General features: G+C 36.3%; 1 protein-coding gene across 1 annotated transcript in view; it reads right to left on the bottom strand.

Moving 5' to 3' along the window:
* Nucleotides 1–13,227, bottom strand: part of Pak2 (p21 (RAC1) activated kinase 2) — a 73,185-nt gene extending 59,958 nt beyond the window's left edge. The window contains exon 1 of the mRNA XM_076868834.1: nucleotides 12,953–13,227. The gene's annotated coding sequence lies outside the window, so the exon portion shown is untranslated. The remainder of the gene's footprint in view (nucleotides 1–12,952) is intronic.
* Between the last annotated feature and the right edge of the window lie 5,073 nt (nucleotides 13,228–18,300).

An 18,300-nucleotide genomic window follows, 5' to 3' on the forward strand; every position in this document is an offset into this window, starting at 1 on the left:
GGAGGGAAATGGATGGCATTAGAGCAGATTATGCTAAGTGAAGCTAGCCAATCCCTTAAAAACAAATGCCAAATGTCTTCTTTGATATAAGGAGAGTAACTAAGAACAGAGTAGGGACGAAGAGCATGAGAAGAAGATTAACATTAAACAGGGATGAGAGGTGGGAGGGAAAGGGAGAGAGAAGGGAAATTGCATGTAAATGGAAGGAGACCCTCAGGGGTATACGAAATTGCATACAAGAGGAAGTGAGGGGAAAGGAGGAAAAATATAAGGGGGAGAAATGAATTACAGTAGAGGGGGTAGGCAGAGAAGAGGGGAGGGGAGGGGGGAGGGGGGATAGTAGAGGATAGGAAAGGCAGCAGAATACAACAGACACCAGAATGGCAATATGTAAATCAATGGTTGTGCAACTGATGTGATTCTGCAATCTGTATATGGGGTAAAAATGGGAGCTCATATCCCACTTGAATCAAAGTGTGAAATATGATATATCAAGAACTATGTAATGTTTTGAACAACCTACAATAAAAATTAATTAAAAAAAAAAAAAAGATGAAGGTCAAGATTGATTTGAGAGGCTGGGGCTATAGCTCAGCAGGAGCGCTCGCCTGGCATGTGTGAGGCACTGGGTTGATTCTCAGCACTGCATATAAATAAATAAACTAAAAGTCTATCAACAACTAAAAATATATTTTAAAAAAAGACTGATTTGATTACTTAAGTGGTAATCTAAGTCTTAAAAACTGGAACAGAGTTGCAGGTGTAGTTCAGTGGTAGAGTATGTGCTTACATGTGCAAGAAAACAAAGGAACAGACTCATTCTAGTGAATAATGGTATCAAATCAAAGTCACTCATGTAGTTTGTCCCAGATTTCAATGAACACAATTTATACCAGACCTCTGAGTATTCCCACTAGCTATAAGGTCATTAAAACTTAACTGAAAAAGACTGATGAACCAACCATGTTCTGCCTCATAAAATGAAGTTCAACCCTTTGCCTAAAAGAAGATAGGAAGATACCTTGTCCCTCTGCACTAGCCATCCCTTTATTTAGAGACTCAATGTCACTCTCAAAGGAACAAACTAGTCAAAACATCCACTGTTATGCAGAGGCAGTTCTTGTAGCAACCAGAGTTCCTTATCTTCTCTGATTTTTCTACATACATTAGAATGGCATGCATGTTCCAGAAAACAAATAAGAAATATCTAAGTGTTTGTGTATATGTAAGGTTCAGGCAGAGCTGTATAAGAGCAGAAACCTGGACTGACAAACACATCGCTTCCTGAGAGGCGTAATCAAAAAAGTAAAGTGTAACACAGCTTGCTTTGATTCTAACCTTACACCAGCTAGAACCAGGAAGAGCTCTTAGTGTAGCACATTCTAGAAACCAAAGATTTTTATATATTATGTCAGTTCAGATTTACACGGATAGAAACACTTTGATAAGATCCCATTACCCTAACTAGAACTGCATATTAGACGAATGCCCACTATTCATTGGGAATCAGGCGATAGGTTGTGTTTTTAACTCTCAACATACACATAAGCAAAAGTTTCATCCAGAACCACAGTCAACTGCAAAGGCAAGGAGAACCCACAAACATTTCTAACAAATGCACAATTATTATTCAGTGATGAATAGGCAGCAAAAAAAAAAAATGCAATGATCCCAACAAAAAAATAAATCAGCACAAGGAAGAAGAAAGATTACTCTTCACATGGAAATAGGGCCCAAAACCAACTAACTTCCCAACATTAGGCAAACTTTATAAAACAGGTGTATGTTGAAATAAAAGACCAAGATAAAATGAGAGTAATTTAAGAAGAAAAGGGGGCCATGTGCATACACCTATAATCCCAGGTACCAGGGATGCTGAGGCAGAAGGACTACAAACTCATGAGGCAAAACATGAGGAAGGAGGAGGAGAAGGAAAAAGAGAGGATAAATTTTAAAAGAATGCAAAAAATTAAAACTGCAATAGCAGAAATAAAATCAATACTGAAGATAAAAAATGAAAATCAAAGGTGATAATAAGGGCAAACATTTGAGCAGCTCCCAGAGAGGACAGAAATGGTGAGCCAACTTAACAATTACAATGTTTTCTTTAAAAAAAAAACAACAACACATTTTTATTATTTATTGATGGAACTTTATTTGTTTATATGCGGTGCTCAGAATCGAACCCAGTGCCTCACACATGCTAGGCAAGTACTCTACCACTGAGCCACAGCCATAGCCCACAATTACAATGATTTCAAGGAAGAAAAAGAACTGAAACAAAAGTAACAACCAAAGGTATTTCTGGAAATTTAAAAAAAAAAAAAAAAAAAGTATGTCAATCAGGAGAAACTAGTATTTCAGGCAACAATAGTGAACATTTACAAGACACCATCTGTTGAAATACTTCAATAAAAAGAAAAAGGAAAATTCCTACCACCATCATGGCACAGGAAAAAGAACAAATGGGGGAAGGGACAGCCTGAAACAAATGATTAATGCAAGTTGACACAGAACAACTTTGACAGAATTTCTGAGGAAGTCAATGACTTGATAATTTTATGCATGGCTTCCAAATACTCCTACTATAATATTAGTTGAAAATATATAACATATGAAAATGTACAACATACAATGAATCCTATCAGCATGCACATCCACACAATGGGGCCCTAATTAGAGTAAGATATAGTCCATGTACACATAATTCTAAAAAAATGGATTTTCTGTCATGTGTAACTAAAAAAAAAACCAAATTTTAAAAATGTATGATAGGTGATATATATGATCAATCAATTTAAATTTGAAACCTAGAAAACTGACAATCCACCTAAATACAGTTTAAATAATGTGTTAGCACTGAATGTAATTACTAAGACAAAAGTCCTGAAAGATGAAGTTAAAAATACTAAATACAAAAAATATTTTAACGATATCCTGGGTGCCAAGCTCATCCTGGAAGGCATAAGAGGATGAACGGAAGAGGGTCTAGGGAAAAAAACTAGTCTTCAGATAAAGGGAGAATCAAAATAATTTTCTTTTTCAGACAAATCAGAAATGTTTAATTTTTTTCAATTTAGAACAAATTTGAATTCACTTAAACTAGTCTACTTTAAATACAGAATTTATGCATTCCAAATATTTTAAATAGAAGCAAACCAAGATTAACTCACATAGTTATGCAAATAGAACAAAGTTATGAAAACAGAAAACACCAACAGATAAACGGATAAACAAAATGTGGCACAACAGAATATTACTCAGCCTCAAAAAGGAATGAAGTACAAACATATACTATAACATGAATGAGCCCTGAAAACATGCTACCCAAAATAAACCAGACAGAAAGGGACAATTAATGTATGATGCCACTTTTATGAAAATCATAAAGACAGAAAATAGATTAGAGAGGTAGGACACTACAGGTTAGCAGTAGGAAGGAATGAGCAGTGTTTAGTAAGCACAAAGTTTCAGCTGAGGAAGATGAAAACATTTGAGATGAATAATGGTGATGGCTGCATTACAATGTAAAAGGACTTCACACCAAAGACTTGAAAATGGCAGAGATGATAATTTTATTACATATATTCAACATAAATTTAAAAATAAAAACAAAGCAACAGCAAAAATAATAATAATAAAAAAGAAAACATTAAGTAAACATCAGAAAGCCAGCAATCATTATGACAATAAGCATAAATGTCTTAAGTATCCATTCTGGACTAAAATAAAGATATTCCACATGTAATTTAAAAAGAGACACAACAAAAACAAAATTGCAAGAAAAGATAAACTTTACTAGTATGCAGGACAAAGAAAGTAGATGGGAATTTAAGACAAAATATAAGATGCAAAAATATTAAGCAACACAATTTTTTGTTGATAAAGTATAATCCATAACAAAGATCTTAAGAGGCATAGAACTTATACCTGCACCAAATACTGCCATCAAAATGTATGAAAAACTCATCAGAGTCAAAGGACGAGAAGATAAGCCACACATGGAGAAAAAAATACACAAAAAAGGACTATTTCCCAAAATTTACAAAGAACTCTTAAAACTCAGCAATAGGAAAATGAGAACTCAATTTTTAAAAATGGGCAAAAGATCTAATTAGATAACTCACCAAAGATGATATCTGGTGCAGCAGTACATGCCTATAATCCCAGCAATTTGAGAAGGTGAGGCAGCAGAATCACAAGTTCAAGACCAGTCTCAGCAACTTAGTGAGACTCTGTCTCCAAATATAAATTAATGAATAAAAGGGACTTGGGATGTAGCTCAGTGCCCCTGGGTTCAATCCCCAGTACAAAAAAAAAAAAAAAGAACAATGACACAAATAATAGATCGGTATACTTATAAAGAAATAGAAAAAAAAGAAAAAATATATAGATGGCTAAGCATATGAAAAGATACTCAACATCATAAATCATTGGGGAACTGAAAATTTAAGAACTAATGTTATTACTTCACATACACCTGAATGGCTAAAATCTAAACCACTGGTAACAGCATGCTGGCAAGAAAATGGGGAAACAGGAATTCTCATTCATTGCTGGTAGGAATGCAAAATGGTGTATAGCTGCTTTGGATTTCTTACGAAACTAAAAGTATTCTTACTATACAATCCAGTAATCATATTCCTTGATATTTACCCAAATCAGTTGAAAACTTATGTCCACACAAAAACCTATATGCAAGAACCTGAACAAACATTACTCTGAAGAATACATACATACGGCAATAAGCACATGAAAAGATGTTGAATGCCACTAATCATTAGGGCACTGCAAATCAAAACTACCATGAGACAACATATACCCATCAGAATAGCTACTATTTAAAATTGGAAGGGGCAAAAAAAAAGTGTAGCAAGGATATAGAGAAACTAGAACTTTCCTGTATTGTTGGTGGAAATGTAAGTATAGCCAGTGTGGAAAACAATTTGGTGGTTCCTCAAAAAACTTAAAAATAGGTTTACCATACACCCAAGCAATTCCACTTTGGAAAATAGAGTATCAAAGAGATACTTGTACATCTATGTTCATAGCAGCATTATTAACAACAGGTAAAATGTAGAAGCAATCCAAGTTTCCACTGATAGATAAATGGGTAAGTAAAATATGGTATACACATACAATGAAATATTATTCAGCCTTGGAAAAAGAAATGATTTTTAAACATGCTATAAGCCAGTCACAAAAAGGCAAATACTAGATGATTCCAGTTATATGAATAGTCAAAATTATAAGAGACAGGAAGTAGAATGGGGAGTTTATGTTTAGTGGATATGATTAGTTTTACAATATGAAGAGTTATAGAGAGTTATAGAGAGCAATGGTGGTAATAGTCACCCATTACTATGAACATATTTAATACCACTGTATTATACACTTAAAAATGGTTAAAAAGGCAAATTTTCTGAAGTGTATTTTATGCCACATTGAAAAACTGAGGGAAAAAAAACATAGAAATGGATATTGTATAGCAGCCTCATTCCTAATTGCACAACTTGGAAGCAACCAAAATGTCCTTCAGTAATTAATTGCATGAATAAATAGACAGTGGTAGGGGCGGGGTTGGGGCTCAGTGGTAGAGCACTCACTCGCCTCACACATGCAAGGCCCTGGGCTCAATCCTCAGCACCACATAAAAATGTATATAAATAAAATAAATGTAGTTGTGTCCAACTATAACTAAAAAAAAATTTAAAAAATAATAATAATAGGGGCTGGGATTGTGGCTCAGTGGTAGAGTGCTCGCCTAACACAGACAAGGCCCTGGGTTCGATCCCCAATACCACATAAAAATAAATAAATAAAGATATTAAAAATTATAATAATAATATAAAATAAATAAATAGACTGTGGTAAACCCAGACAATGGATGTGTTAGAAAGAAATGAGCAATCAAGTCATGAAAAGACATAGAGAAACTTAAAATGCATATTGCAAAGGAAAGAAACCAAGTTGAAAATTACATAATGTGTGATTCCAACTATATGGCATTCTGGAAAAGGAAAAACAATAGAAACAGTAAAATGATTACTGGCTGCCAAGGGTTTGGGGAAGGAGAGATGAACAGAGAATTTTGAGGAAGGGAAATTATTCTGTATGATACTATAAGGGTGAATAAATGTCATTATACATATGTCAAAACCCATAGAATGCACAACACAAACAGTGAACCCTAATGTAAATTATGGGCTTTGGATGATAATGACATGTCAATGCTGATTCAAAGAACTACTCTGGTACATGATGCTAATGTTGAGGAGGCTTGAGGGAAGGGAGCATGAGATATATGGGAACTCTGATCTGTATATTCAGTTTTGCTGTGAACCTAAAACTGCTGTTATATATAACAAAGCCTAAATTTGAAACCTGTTGATACTTAGGTGTGTACATACACCCAGAATTTTTAAAATTAGAAATATTTCTAATTTTTAAAAGAAATTCACTCGATAAACACATACTTATTGCATTGCAACTTGTTGGAAGCTTTGCAGAACAGAACATACCAAACAAATTAAGAAAACAAGCGAAGAACAACAACAACAAACTGGAACTATCAACTGTTTGGAATGTACTGAACAGAACATCATTTATGTAAAATTACAGAGTGCAGCCAAAGCTGTACTCAAGAAGCAAATTAAGAGTTTTAAAACTTTTTTTTAAAAGGAACTGAAAATTCATTAGATTAGAAAAAATATAACAAAAAGAAAGAACAAGAGTAAATAAAGAGAAAAGCAGAAATCAGGGATCAAATAAAAATAATGAAATTGCTAATAAAAGACCTTAATGACAAAAAATATTACAAAAACTTTTACAATAATAAATGTGAAAATCTAAAAAAACTGACCAGGGAAAATTAAATTTTCAAAAATAACTCATTTGTAGTGACTCCTAAATAATATAAGTAACTACAGAAGTACTAGGGATTAAATCCAAGGTGCTCTACCACCAGTGCTTTTGGAAACAGGGTCTTGCTAAATTGCCCAGGCTGGCCTCAGACTCAAACTTGTGATTCTACTGCCTGAGTCTCCCAAATTGCTGGTATTACAAATGACAGCCACCATGCCCAGCTTTTGCCTACTCTTAATAAAACTAAATTTGTATAAGATTCTCATCCATCCTTTCGATAAATTATTTATTCATGACTGAAATTTTGGATCCTCACAATCTATGACTTACGGGATACCTATAGTTAACAGAAATTTTTAGTATTAAATACTCCTATCAATAGTTAAAAAGAAGCCAGGCATGGTGGCACAAACCTGTAATCCCAGCAACTGAGGAGATTAAAGTGAAAGAAATCTAAATTTCAAGGCTAGCTCGGGCAACTTAACAAGACCTTGTATAAATAAAAAAGGATGGGAATATTGCTCAGTGGTAAATCACCCCTAAATTCAATCTCCAGTACCAGAGGAAAAAAAAAAAAAGTTAAAAGAAAAACTATCACCTAGTTACAACCCCACAATGAAAAGTCAGGTAAACAAAAATAATTTTTAAACATTTTTTAAAGGAGAACAGAGTGAAATGTTCAAGATCCATCATTAAGTAAAAAAGAAAGTCAATTATTCAAAATTATTCTGATTTTATAAAAATAAAGTATAATACACGCATAAATAAAAGGAGAAAAACTACTGGCAAGAAACACACCTAAGTATCAACAGTAGTTATCTACAGGTAATATAAGAGGTAATTTTTTTTAAACCTTATTTTTTCCAAATCTTTAACAAGAAGAGTACAAGGTTTGAAAAGAATTTACAATACAGAAACTTTATCAAAAATTTAGCTGATTGCCACTATTATATCTGCCAATCTAACTGCCAACTCTTTAGTAATTTGCTCTTTAGAGCACCTAAGATTTTTGTCTAAATGCTTTCCCCATCTCTATTGCTTGCTTTTATTATAGAACAATTTGCTCATTCATAAGATTAAAATTTTTAAATAATCTCAGAACTTAAAGAAATAGGAATTTTTTAAAGCTAAATTATACTTTAATTTGTATTTTGAGTGTAAAACCTTCTATCTTTTGAGAAACTTTTAAATGTTTACATGAAAAAACAAATTACCAATGTAATAGCTTGATCAGAAAGAAGTTAAGGAAGAATTCAAAAGTGCACCAAACTGGGCTGGGATTATAGCTCAGAGGTAGTGTGCTTGCCTTGCACACATGAGGCACTGAGTTCAATCCTCAATACCAAATAAAAATAAATTAATTAAATAAAGGTATTGTGTCCATCTACAACTAAAAAAATGCCCCAAATGAGAAATAACTCTTATTTCTAAATGAGTAACTCATGCTTTCAACACACAGAACATAAAGATTATGTGTTAAAATGTTAAGATAAAATATATAATATCTAAATCATGGTGAGATCAGAAAAATTCTCAAAGAAAGCTACACACAAAAATTGAGACTTGAAAGGTGCGGATTAATCAGGTAGATGAGAAGCAGGGGTCAAAAAGGGGCATTTTCCCTTTTTAGCAAATGTGATGCTTACAAAAAAATATATATTTCCTCCTCCAATCCCTATAATAATACTAATTTTCACACCACAGTCCTAAAACACTTTTACACCTATATTTTATTTCTGTAACAAACTATTTTAAGCTCTCTTATACCTACCATGAACAACAACAACATAACAGAAGGATGAGGATTCAAACAATTACTGTGGGCATGGTGACATAGGCCTATAATCCCAGCAACTGTGGAGTCTTGAGGCAGGAGGATTGAAAGTTCAAGACCAATTTCAGCAATTTAGTGAGATCTTATCTCAAAAAGGGGCGGGGAGATGTTGCTCAGAGATAAACAAAGCACCTCTGGGCTCAATCCCCAGTACCAAAAATAAATAAATAAATAAATAATCAACAACAATTATTAAAAGTACCATAATATAGAAGAATGTGCTTTATAAAGGTGGATGGGGAAGAATTTTTTGTTTGCAGCGCTGGTGTTGGAATCCAGGATCTTGAGCATGCTAGGCAAGTGCTCTTACCAAAACTAAACTACACCCCCACTCCAACAATCTTAGTAACAAATTAATACCTATTACGTAAAGGACTAATACCTATTGTGTGTAAAGAACTACAATTCAATAAGAATATAGGAATAAGAAAGTATAGATTGGTAAAGTCTTTTGGGAAGGGAATTTAGAATCTACCAAATCTTAAAATGCACGTTTAAAAAATTCTCTTTATGGAAATGCACAAATGTGTATGCACAAAGACATGAGGAAGTTCATTAAGGCTCTAGTTTTAGTTGTTCAAAATAAACAAATGATTATGAATAATTAAAGTAACTACCAGATGCTAGTATGGTGGCACACGTCTGTCAATTCCAGCTACTTGGGAAGCTGAGGCAGCAGGATTACAAGTTCCAGGGCAGCTTGGTAATTAGTGAGATACTGTCTCACAATTTTAAAAAATAATAAAAAGGGTTGAGGATGTATATAGCCCAGTGATAGAATGTTCCTGGGATCAACCGCTCTAGTACTGCAAATAAAATTAATTAATTGCTACCATATAATGGAGCATCTACTTCCTGATTGTCAAAAACAAAAAGATGAAGTGCAACTATTCATATTAATATGGAAAATAATACACTATGATCAGGTTTTTAAAATTTTAAAATAAATGTAAAAAATATACAACATGTGACACCAATGCTTAAATAATATTTTTAATAGTGGGTAGATACCTCTAAGGAATAGGACTAGAAAGTGAGGAAGGAATAATTTTAACTGTTTAATTAATCAATTTGTTCGAACCTTTCATAATGAGCATGTACTACTTTTGAATTTATTTTAAAAATAAGAGAAAAATACACATTTCTAGTCTGTTATTAAGGTTATCTCTGACAACTGAGATTAAGATGATTTTGTCCTGTTAATTGTTTTCACTATTTCCAAATTTTTCATAAGAAATATGCGTCCTTTTACATTAGAAAAACTATTTTCAAAAAACCTGTATTTTATTTCAAAAGTAGAAGTATTTTATTTTTTTTTCTCATGTAAAATTAACTTTATTCTCCTGAAAGATAATTTTTAAATTTAATTATGACTGCTGGGCCCAGTGGTGCACACCTTAATCCCTGCAATTGCTAAGTATTTTATCTTCATTGTCTAAACTGGCATAAACAGCTCTATGAAATTAATATTATATTATTATATTATTATCCCCATATTATAAATGAGAAAACTAAGTTTTGAAAAGAAAGTGTATCTTACCCAGGATCAAGAAGAGGAGCCAAGATTCAAATACAGGCCTCCAATTCATAAGTGCTTAGGATATAAGGAGTACATACCAATATGAGATACCACACAGTAAAAGACTTGAACTCTAGAATCTTGAATGAATGATCAGACTATAATCAGCTAGTGATCTAAGAATCAGTAGTGAAACTATTTTGATTGGAAGAAAACTATTAGTATTTGAGGCAATGGGGGCTATTTCCCTCCTCCCTACTTATGGAAAGGAAAAAGGATACAAGTAAGAACTCATTAGAACAAATTCCAAGTAACTTAACACCCTCCCTCTGATTAGTCTGTATTTAATTAACCCTCTAACTGAAAAGGGTTTTGATAAAATGATCAAATCCCTGAGGACTTGATTCTTGCGCATGGCCCAGTTTAATCAAAAACAGAAAATTCAGGAAGCCAAAAGAAATGTATACGTGAAAACCATTATTGAAATAACCAATACTGACAGATTAAAGACAGGAAAAATTTATCAGTACCTGTTTATTTTATCCTTGGCTACTTATACAAGTTCTCTCATTTTTTAAAAAAGTAAAATTGAAAGTTTATGCTCAGCTATCAGAACAAGTTCTAAGTTCCCTCTTTTAAAACATAATTGAAAAGAAATACAAACTAAACTGTTAGCCATGTCTACATGGAAACCTATCATGAAGATCAAAGAACCACATGTTTAGTAGACATATACCACTACAAACTCAACAGTTACTTTATGAGTTTGAGTTTGCAACACTGGCATTAAGTGTCACCAAGTCCAAAATAATAACACTCTTTCTGAATGATGGCAAACCTGGATCAAGACTCTAATGGAAGTGAAATAACCATGGAAGTCTTAATACAAATTATCTGCTTTTGCGGCTAGAGAGCAGGGTGAGTTTTGCCTGTCGTTTTGGTGCACCAAAGGCTGAGGCAGCAGGATGGCTCCAGCCCAGAGTTAAGAGGCCAGTCTGAATAACACAGTGAGACATCAGCTCAAAACAAATATAAAACAAACAAAACAGTTTATAGAAATAAGTGGCAGAGAAGTTGGTATCAACAGAACAAGTTTCACACTGCTACATTTCTACACCTCAATCCCTCAGGCCAACAAGGCATCCTGATAAATTACAGACAACTAATCATTTGGTATAAATGATGACAGTATTGAAGCTAGTACTAAGCTATTTTTCCAGAGCCTGTTGGAGAGAAAGGTAACAGTGGGGTTTTTAGTGAAAACAAAACACACTGAATTTAGGTCAACCTCTTTCACTAAAATCTGAAAGTCAGATTAAGACCTACATATATTATAGGCGAACACCCAGGTTCAGTTTCCATAATGTAAATCAGTGTTCTTAGCTAATTAATAGCTAGAAAGACTTAAAAGCCAAGGGTGAAAGAGTAAGAATTGCCTTAAATCAATATCTCTAACATGAAAAAGTCTTTCATTCATGGAGGAGGGGAGAAATATATATAGACGAACATGAATGTTTTACATAGCCATTCAACTTCTGGCAAAGCTGACAAGTTTTAACCTGCTTTAAAAATTACTGTTCACCGCCTTCATCCCGATCTAACTTATTTAATGCTATTCTTTTGGACAACCCTACAAAAGCAAAACCCCCAGAGCAAATTCTTGTACATTTCAATATCCTGCCTACTTATAAGAGCGGAAGAGTCAACACAGCAGGGGAAAAAACGTGACGTGCACAACCTTGATCCAAAATACAGCTCGTCGTAGTCTAATTTTAGGCCTAACCATTTTGATTGTCTTTTTACAAAGTTTAAAAAATAAAACAGAAAAATTACAGATCACTTGCACTAAGATTATATTAATGGGAGTTGGATATTATCAAAGGGGCAACAAATCATGCTCACATTACTCAGTTATTCCCATTAAAAGTACTTGGATGGGGGCAAACTTACACCAACTGACAATGGCAATTACACTTCAGTTCTTTGGGTGACTATATCTTTAAACAATCAGTCAAAAGGTTGAGTACACCGAGGAATTTGTGGCAACGTCTTATGCGTGCAGGCGCGTCTGTTTCAAAGAAAGCCAAACATGGTGAAAAGCCAACCTCGACTTCACCTAAGTTACCTAAAGAAGCAAATATTCACCTCCTGGCAGAAGATCAAACAAGCACTGTGAGAAGATCCGAAAATTCTATTCTTAAGCGGAGGCCCTCAACTCCCGGGTAAACTGTTTCTACTAATGTGGACTAGAGCAAAAAGAGCTTACAGTTGAGAAGAGTTAAGAACTGGGACAACAATCCTGAGCAGTGAAACTGCAGGGAACAGAGATAGCAAGGTGGAGCTGAGATAAAGAGGGGGAAAAAATCAAGGAACGAACCCCGAGAGGTCCCGTCCAGCGATAGTAAATCGAAAAAAAGGGAGAGGGTGAAACGTGAGGGAAGGCAAGACCAAGGGTAGAGCCACGATCAGAACAGGGCTGGGTCCAGGAAGAGCGAGCCCTGGCAGCCCAGCAAGCTTCCCATTTCGGGCTAAAGCCGAGAAGAAAACAGCCCCAGGGAGCAGACAATGAGCCACCGCCCCAGGAGTCGGGGCCCCCAGCTCGCAGGTGGCAACTTCCCGGACCTCGCGGGGCAGGTCCGTAGTCCCAGGCCGCTCCCATCAGCCAGGCCGCGGAGAAGGGAGGGAAGAGGGCGACGGCCCGCGTCCGGGACAAGCGGGCCTGTCTGCACACTTACCCCAGGGGAGGAAAGGTCCCCGCCCCGGCGAGGCGCCTCGGTCCGAGCTCCTGGCGGGCTGCGGAGCTGCCCCGGGGGAGCGCGCGGTGCTAGGAGTGGAGAGCCGGGCAGGACAGCGCGACGGGGCGGGAGGAGTCGCGCGGAAGCGCAGCCGCTGGTAAGCTTGGCCGGGCTGCGGCCGAGCCCGGCGGCGCCAGGGAGGGGAGGTTGGGAGCCTTCGGCAATGGCGACCGCCCGGGCCGGAGGGGAAGCGGAACAACCGCCGCCGCTGCGCGTGGCCACAACCCTCGGGGAGGGCTAGGGCGATGAGCGGGGGGCGGGGCAAGAGCACGGCCCCGCCCTGACCGCAGCCTCGGCTCGGGGGACGGAGTTGTGCACAACCTCCCAATGGGCGGGATCGCGCGGGGATCCTGGGAGTTGTAGTTTAATCATGATTACTGCTTCCCCCCCAACACACACCCTGCCTTTTTTGGGTGGGTGGAGTGGGGATAGTCTTTGTATTGAGAAGGACAGCCATTTCCTCATTTAATTCAGCATTGCACTGTCTCCAGTCAGGTTGTGCATACTGATGATGCTGTCAGAGCTGCCAAAGGATTGCTGACATATTTGATCCAATACATTTGTTTCTGGAAATTCATCCATTCTCCATTTTGCTTTTTATTTCTTTTTTTAACCTACAAATTCTTACTACATTTTGCTGCTGATTTAAACCCAACTCTTCACAGATTAAGGCTTCTTTATTTTTTCCACAAGAGTCAATGAATGTATTCATGTATTCAACACACATTTCAGTGTGTAATATATAGGATACCCATTAGTCATCAGGGATACAGGTGAACATGACTCACCTTGTCTTTGAGAAACTTACAAATATGAAAAGAGTAATTAAAGTACTAATATCTGGTATGAGGAAAAAACTGAGGGAGATTACTTTGGATAGAGTGGCCAAAGAAGCCCTCTTTTCAGAGTTGACCTTAAGCCCTGAGAAATATCCAAGGGAAAGCATTACAGGCCAGAGGAGAAAATAGGTTTCCATTGTCAGTTATGAAAGCCTATGTAGCCAGGTGTGGTGGTACATGCCTGTTATCCCAAAGGTTCAGGAGGCTGAGGTGGGAGGATCCCAAGTTTGAGCCAGCCTCAGCAACTCAGCAAGGCCCTAAGCAATATAGTAAGACCCTGTCTCAAAATTAAAAAAAAAAAAATTAATAAAGGCTCAGTGGTTAAGTGCCACAGGGTTAAATCCCCAGTACCAAAACACCAAAAACCACACAAATGAACAAAAAACAAAATTTTGAATGCCACAGTAGGAAGTCTGCAATTCATCCCAAGAATCCACTAAAAGGTTTTAAGTGAAGCAGTGATATTATCTGGCTTATACTTCAAGATCACTAGACTGCTAATTGGAGAACAGAGTATAGGGATGCAAGAGGAGAAGGCAAGTGAATGAGAGAGGTAGTAATCATGATGGACACTAGGCAGACAACAGCGGAAAAGGAGAGAGGTAATCTCAGGAGGCAGAGCAAAAAACTCAATTGATATATCATATATAGAAAAAAGAACCAAGAAGCAACAAGGCAACTGAAAAATGTTCCCATTATTAAACACACCAAAAACTGGATTAAAAAGGGCATCCTTACAAAGGCATAACTAATCCCGCAGGGAAAAAAAAAAAAAGAAGAAGAAGAATGTTTTTGGTAGTCTTCCAAACTTCACACTAACCCAAACAAGAAGGAAACCAGAGTGGTATGCATGGTTGTTCAGATTGAGAGTACCTACTTATCAAAGAAATCTGTATGGTTTTAAAGGCTGTAAAGGAGACAAGAGAGCAAAGATAAGGCCTTGGACCTGTTCAGGAAGATGAGTCTGTGATCTTGGTAACTCAAAGGGGTATACCCTCAAGAACATACTGGGAACATGCAGAATATTTACTCTAGCCTTGGCTTGGCATAGACAGAAAAATAAAAATTAGTCTGTAGAATTCTTAACTAAATTTTCCCTTATATGAGTTTAAAAGTTCCACTTTATAGCAAAATTCAGGAAACTTCATGTCAGGAAAGTAACTGATAATGCTTAATTAAGGATCTGGAAGAAACAAATACAAATCCTCACTGCATAGATGCACCTTCAACCCAGCTCTCAAAGAATTCCCCAGATGAGAGGATTTCAAAAGCTAAACGTAAGTACCCAAAATATGCTTATAATACACCCAAGGAAATAACCCACCATGAGCAGATCAAGAGAAATTAAAACAGACACGAAGTCCATACAGATGTTGGAATGACTGGTTAGAGAATATAAAATAAGTTTATTTAAATGATTAAATAAGACAGGAACTAAAAAACACAAGAAACAAAACTAATTTTTTAAAAAATGACTAAGCAACTTTGTAAAGAAACCAAGTAGAATTTTCAGAAATAAAGAGTAACTGAAACTAAATCCAATGTTGGGTTAAAAAGCAGATTGCACACAATTGAAAAGAAAATTAGTAAACTGGAAGACAGATCTAAAGAAATTACTGAGAACAGGATATGCCCCTGGTTTCAATCTACAGTGGGTTGAGAGGCTGAAAACAGTTCAGAGACAGAAAAAAAATGAAAGAAAGTTTAAGAGACATGGAGATAGACTATAAATGTCTATCATATCCCTAATGAGAATTCATGGAGAGAAAAAACAAAAGGTCTCTGTTGTTAGTAACATCAAACAACAGTTCATGATGAAATAATGGCTCCTCATGGTGAGAATGTTGAGAATCTTCCAGAACTTATTAAAGATAAGAATCTTCAGATTCAGGAAGCAAACTGAATTCCAAGCAGTGAAAAAAGAAATCTCAAACATATCAAAGTAAAATTACAGAACCCCTGAGATATAACAACCAAAAGTAAGACATTGCCTACAAAGAAACAACTTATTAAATTCGTAGCATATTTTTCCAAAGCATCAAAGAGACGTTAGTCTATAATGAAATAAAATTTTCAAAGTACCAAGAGAAAACAACTAAGTGTACACCTAACTAAATTATCAATCAGATGAATGAGGCTGAAATAAAGATATCATAAAAATAAAAAAAGATATTACTAATAACAGAGACATACTAACACAACCCCTAAAAAGACATAATTTAGAGCTGGGTGTACCTATAATTATAGGTGTACCTATAATCTCAACAACTCAGGATGTTGAAGCAGAAGGATCAAAAGTTCAGAGGCCAACCTCAGCAACATAGCAAGGCCTAAGCAACTTAGCAAGACCCTGTCTCAAGTTAAAAACCAACAATTTTTTTTTTTCCTAAATGGTCTGGGGATATGACTCAGTGGTTAAGTGGCCCTGGGTTAAATTCCTGGTACCAAAAAAAAAAAAAAAAAAAAAAAAGATAATTTAGATTATATAACTAGATTTAGATCTTAAAAAGAAGGTGAAAGATACAAGGTATCAGATCAATAACTATTTACCGGCCATCCTATATCATTAATTAGGACAATTGTGAAGAATATACTTAGTGCATACTATTTCATTCTCTCATAGTCTACCAAACCCTACATTTGGCCTTGAGGCTGAAGCTTGTGTCTGGAAATCCTGTCAGAGGTCGCTGTGGAACCAGCAGGGAGCGAGGCCCTAGGGCTCCCGAGCCAGAAATGTGAGATCAGAAATGTGACCTCAGATTGGGCTCCTCCAGGGCCTTAGTTTCCCATTTCCATAGGAAGCCATGGAAGTTGACTGAGGACCCACTGTGCAGCCTCCTTAGTCCCTCCTCTCATGGGATGCTATGGACTCTCCGTGTGCTCAGAGGAGCAAGGAAGGACAGGTTATGGCATAGGGATTGGACATCCATCATCTGGATAAAATGACAAACATGGTCATTGTTCCACACAGTGCTTGTGGATGAGAAAATACAATCCAAACAGTACATGAGGGTGAAAAGCTCATGAGCAGCAAGATGGTCCAGGTGGCCCTTTCTCTATAGGGGATAGTTTTGGAGATAGGTTGTGAAGATGCTAGAAGTGCCTCTTATGCCTGCACAAGAGAGATACCATGTACCCACTAGAGAGGGCCATGAGCCCTATAAGAATGACATCCTGGAATATACCCAATATGGAAAATAAATGCCTGAGGAAGTAACTAATTGGTAAAATAATACAGGATTCAGCAATAAATACAAGAACACGTGAGGTTACACTAAGGATGCTAGTAGTAAGATTGAGAAGTGAGCAATCAAGGAAATGTAGAAGACCCACAGAAACACAATGAAGCACAAGGTCGGATGTAAGGATTCATCTTTGAACTTTGAAAAGCAGGAGCTTCTGGGGCTGAGGATGATGGCCTGGAGGACACTCAACAGGCAGGTGGCACAAATGGAGAACCCTCAAAAACCTGTATGAGTAAAAGTGATTTACCGTTTGTGTCATTCCAAAAATCATGAGACACATAAACATTTGTAGCTATGTACCCCATAATTATCAGCATCCCCAGATGGATTAGAGCCAAGAGACCAATGATGAGGTCGGTGGTCTTAAGCCTGAGTAGAGAAGGAATGTGAAGATGTGGAAGAGAAGAAGGAGGGTTTTGGCTGAGATCACAAGGCCAACTTCAGAGAAAACAGCATATCTTATGCTAATATATAGTTGTTTGGTCTTTTTCATTTTGGGGCAATGAATCACATGGTATATATCTTAAAAGAAAATGAAAAAAATGTCTTTATTTCAAATAGTAACACTTTCATCATTTCAATGTATATTCTTATCATCAGGAAGTGTATGGATTCAACCCAACACATCTTTTCCCACTTAAGCACTCAAGTCTCCCTGACACCCTCCAGATGTCATTTTCCTAATCTTACTAAAATAGGTCTTGATTATGTAATGATTGTTGGCTCCACTCTACATTAGCTTTTCTATATGTTCGTAATTACCATATATTATTGAAAATAGTTTTTTATTATAATCTCATCCCAAGGTTCTCTGGGGTAGTGTCTTGTTTTTCATCTTTCTCTTCTTGAGTAAGCTGTTCAAATTGTTTGAATTTGCATCCATGATTTTCCATTGAGTTCAAGTGTGACCTTGGCAGTCTATATGGTGAACTCTGATCATGTTATCTGTAAAATATAGGCAGTCATATTACCTGAATTCTAGAGCTATTATGAGTGAAAGAAGATGAAGTACCTAATGCAGAAATGTTTCTGACATATAATGACCTCTAGAAATACTGGCCATTTTTAATTATGCAGTTCCTCAGATATATGACTTGGGAGATTTATTTCAGTTCTTTTAATAATGACTACCTCTGTTGTTGCCTCAAAAAAAAAAAAAAAAAAAAAGCAATGAGTTAATTCTGGAAGAACACCTCTAGTCACA

The sequence above is a fragment of the Callospermophilus lateralis genome, chromosome 10 (assembly GCF_048772815.1).
Source record: "Callospermophilus lateralis isolate mCalLat2 chromosome 10, mCalLat2.hap1, whole genome shotgun sequence".
NCBI lineage: Eukaryota > Metazoa > Chordata > Mammalia > Rodentia > Sciuridae > Callospermophilus > Callospermophilus lateralis.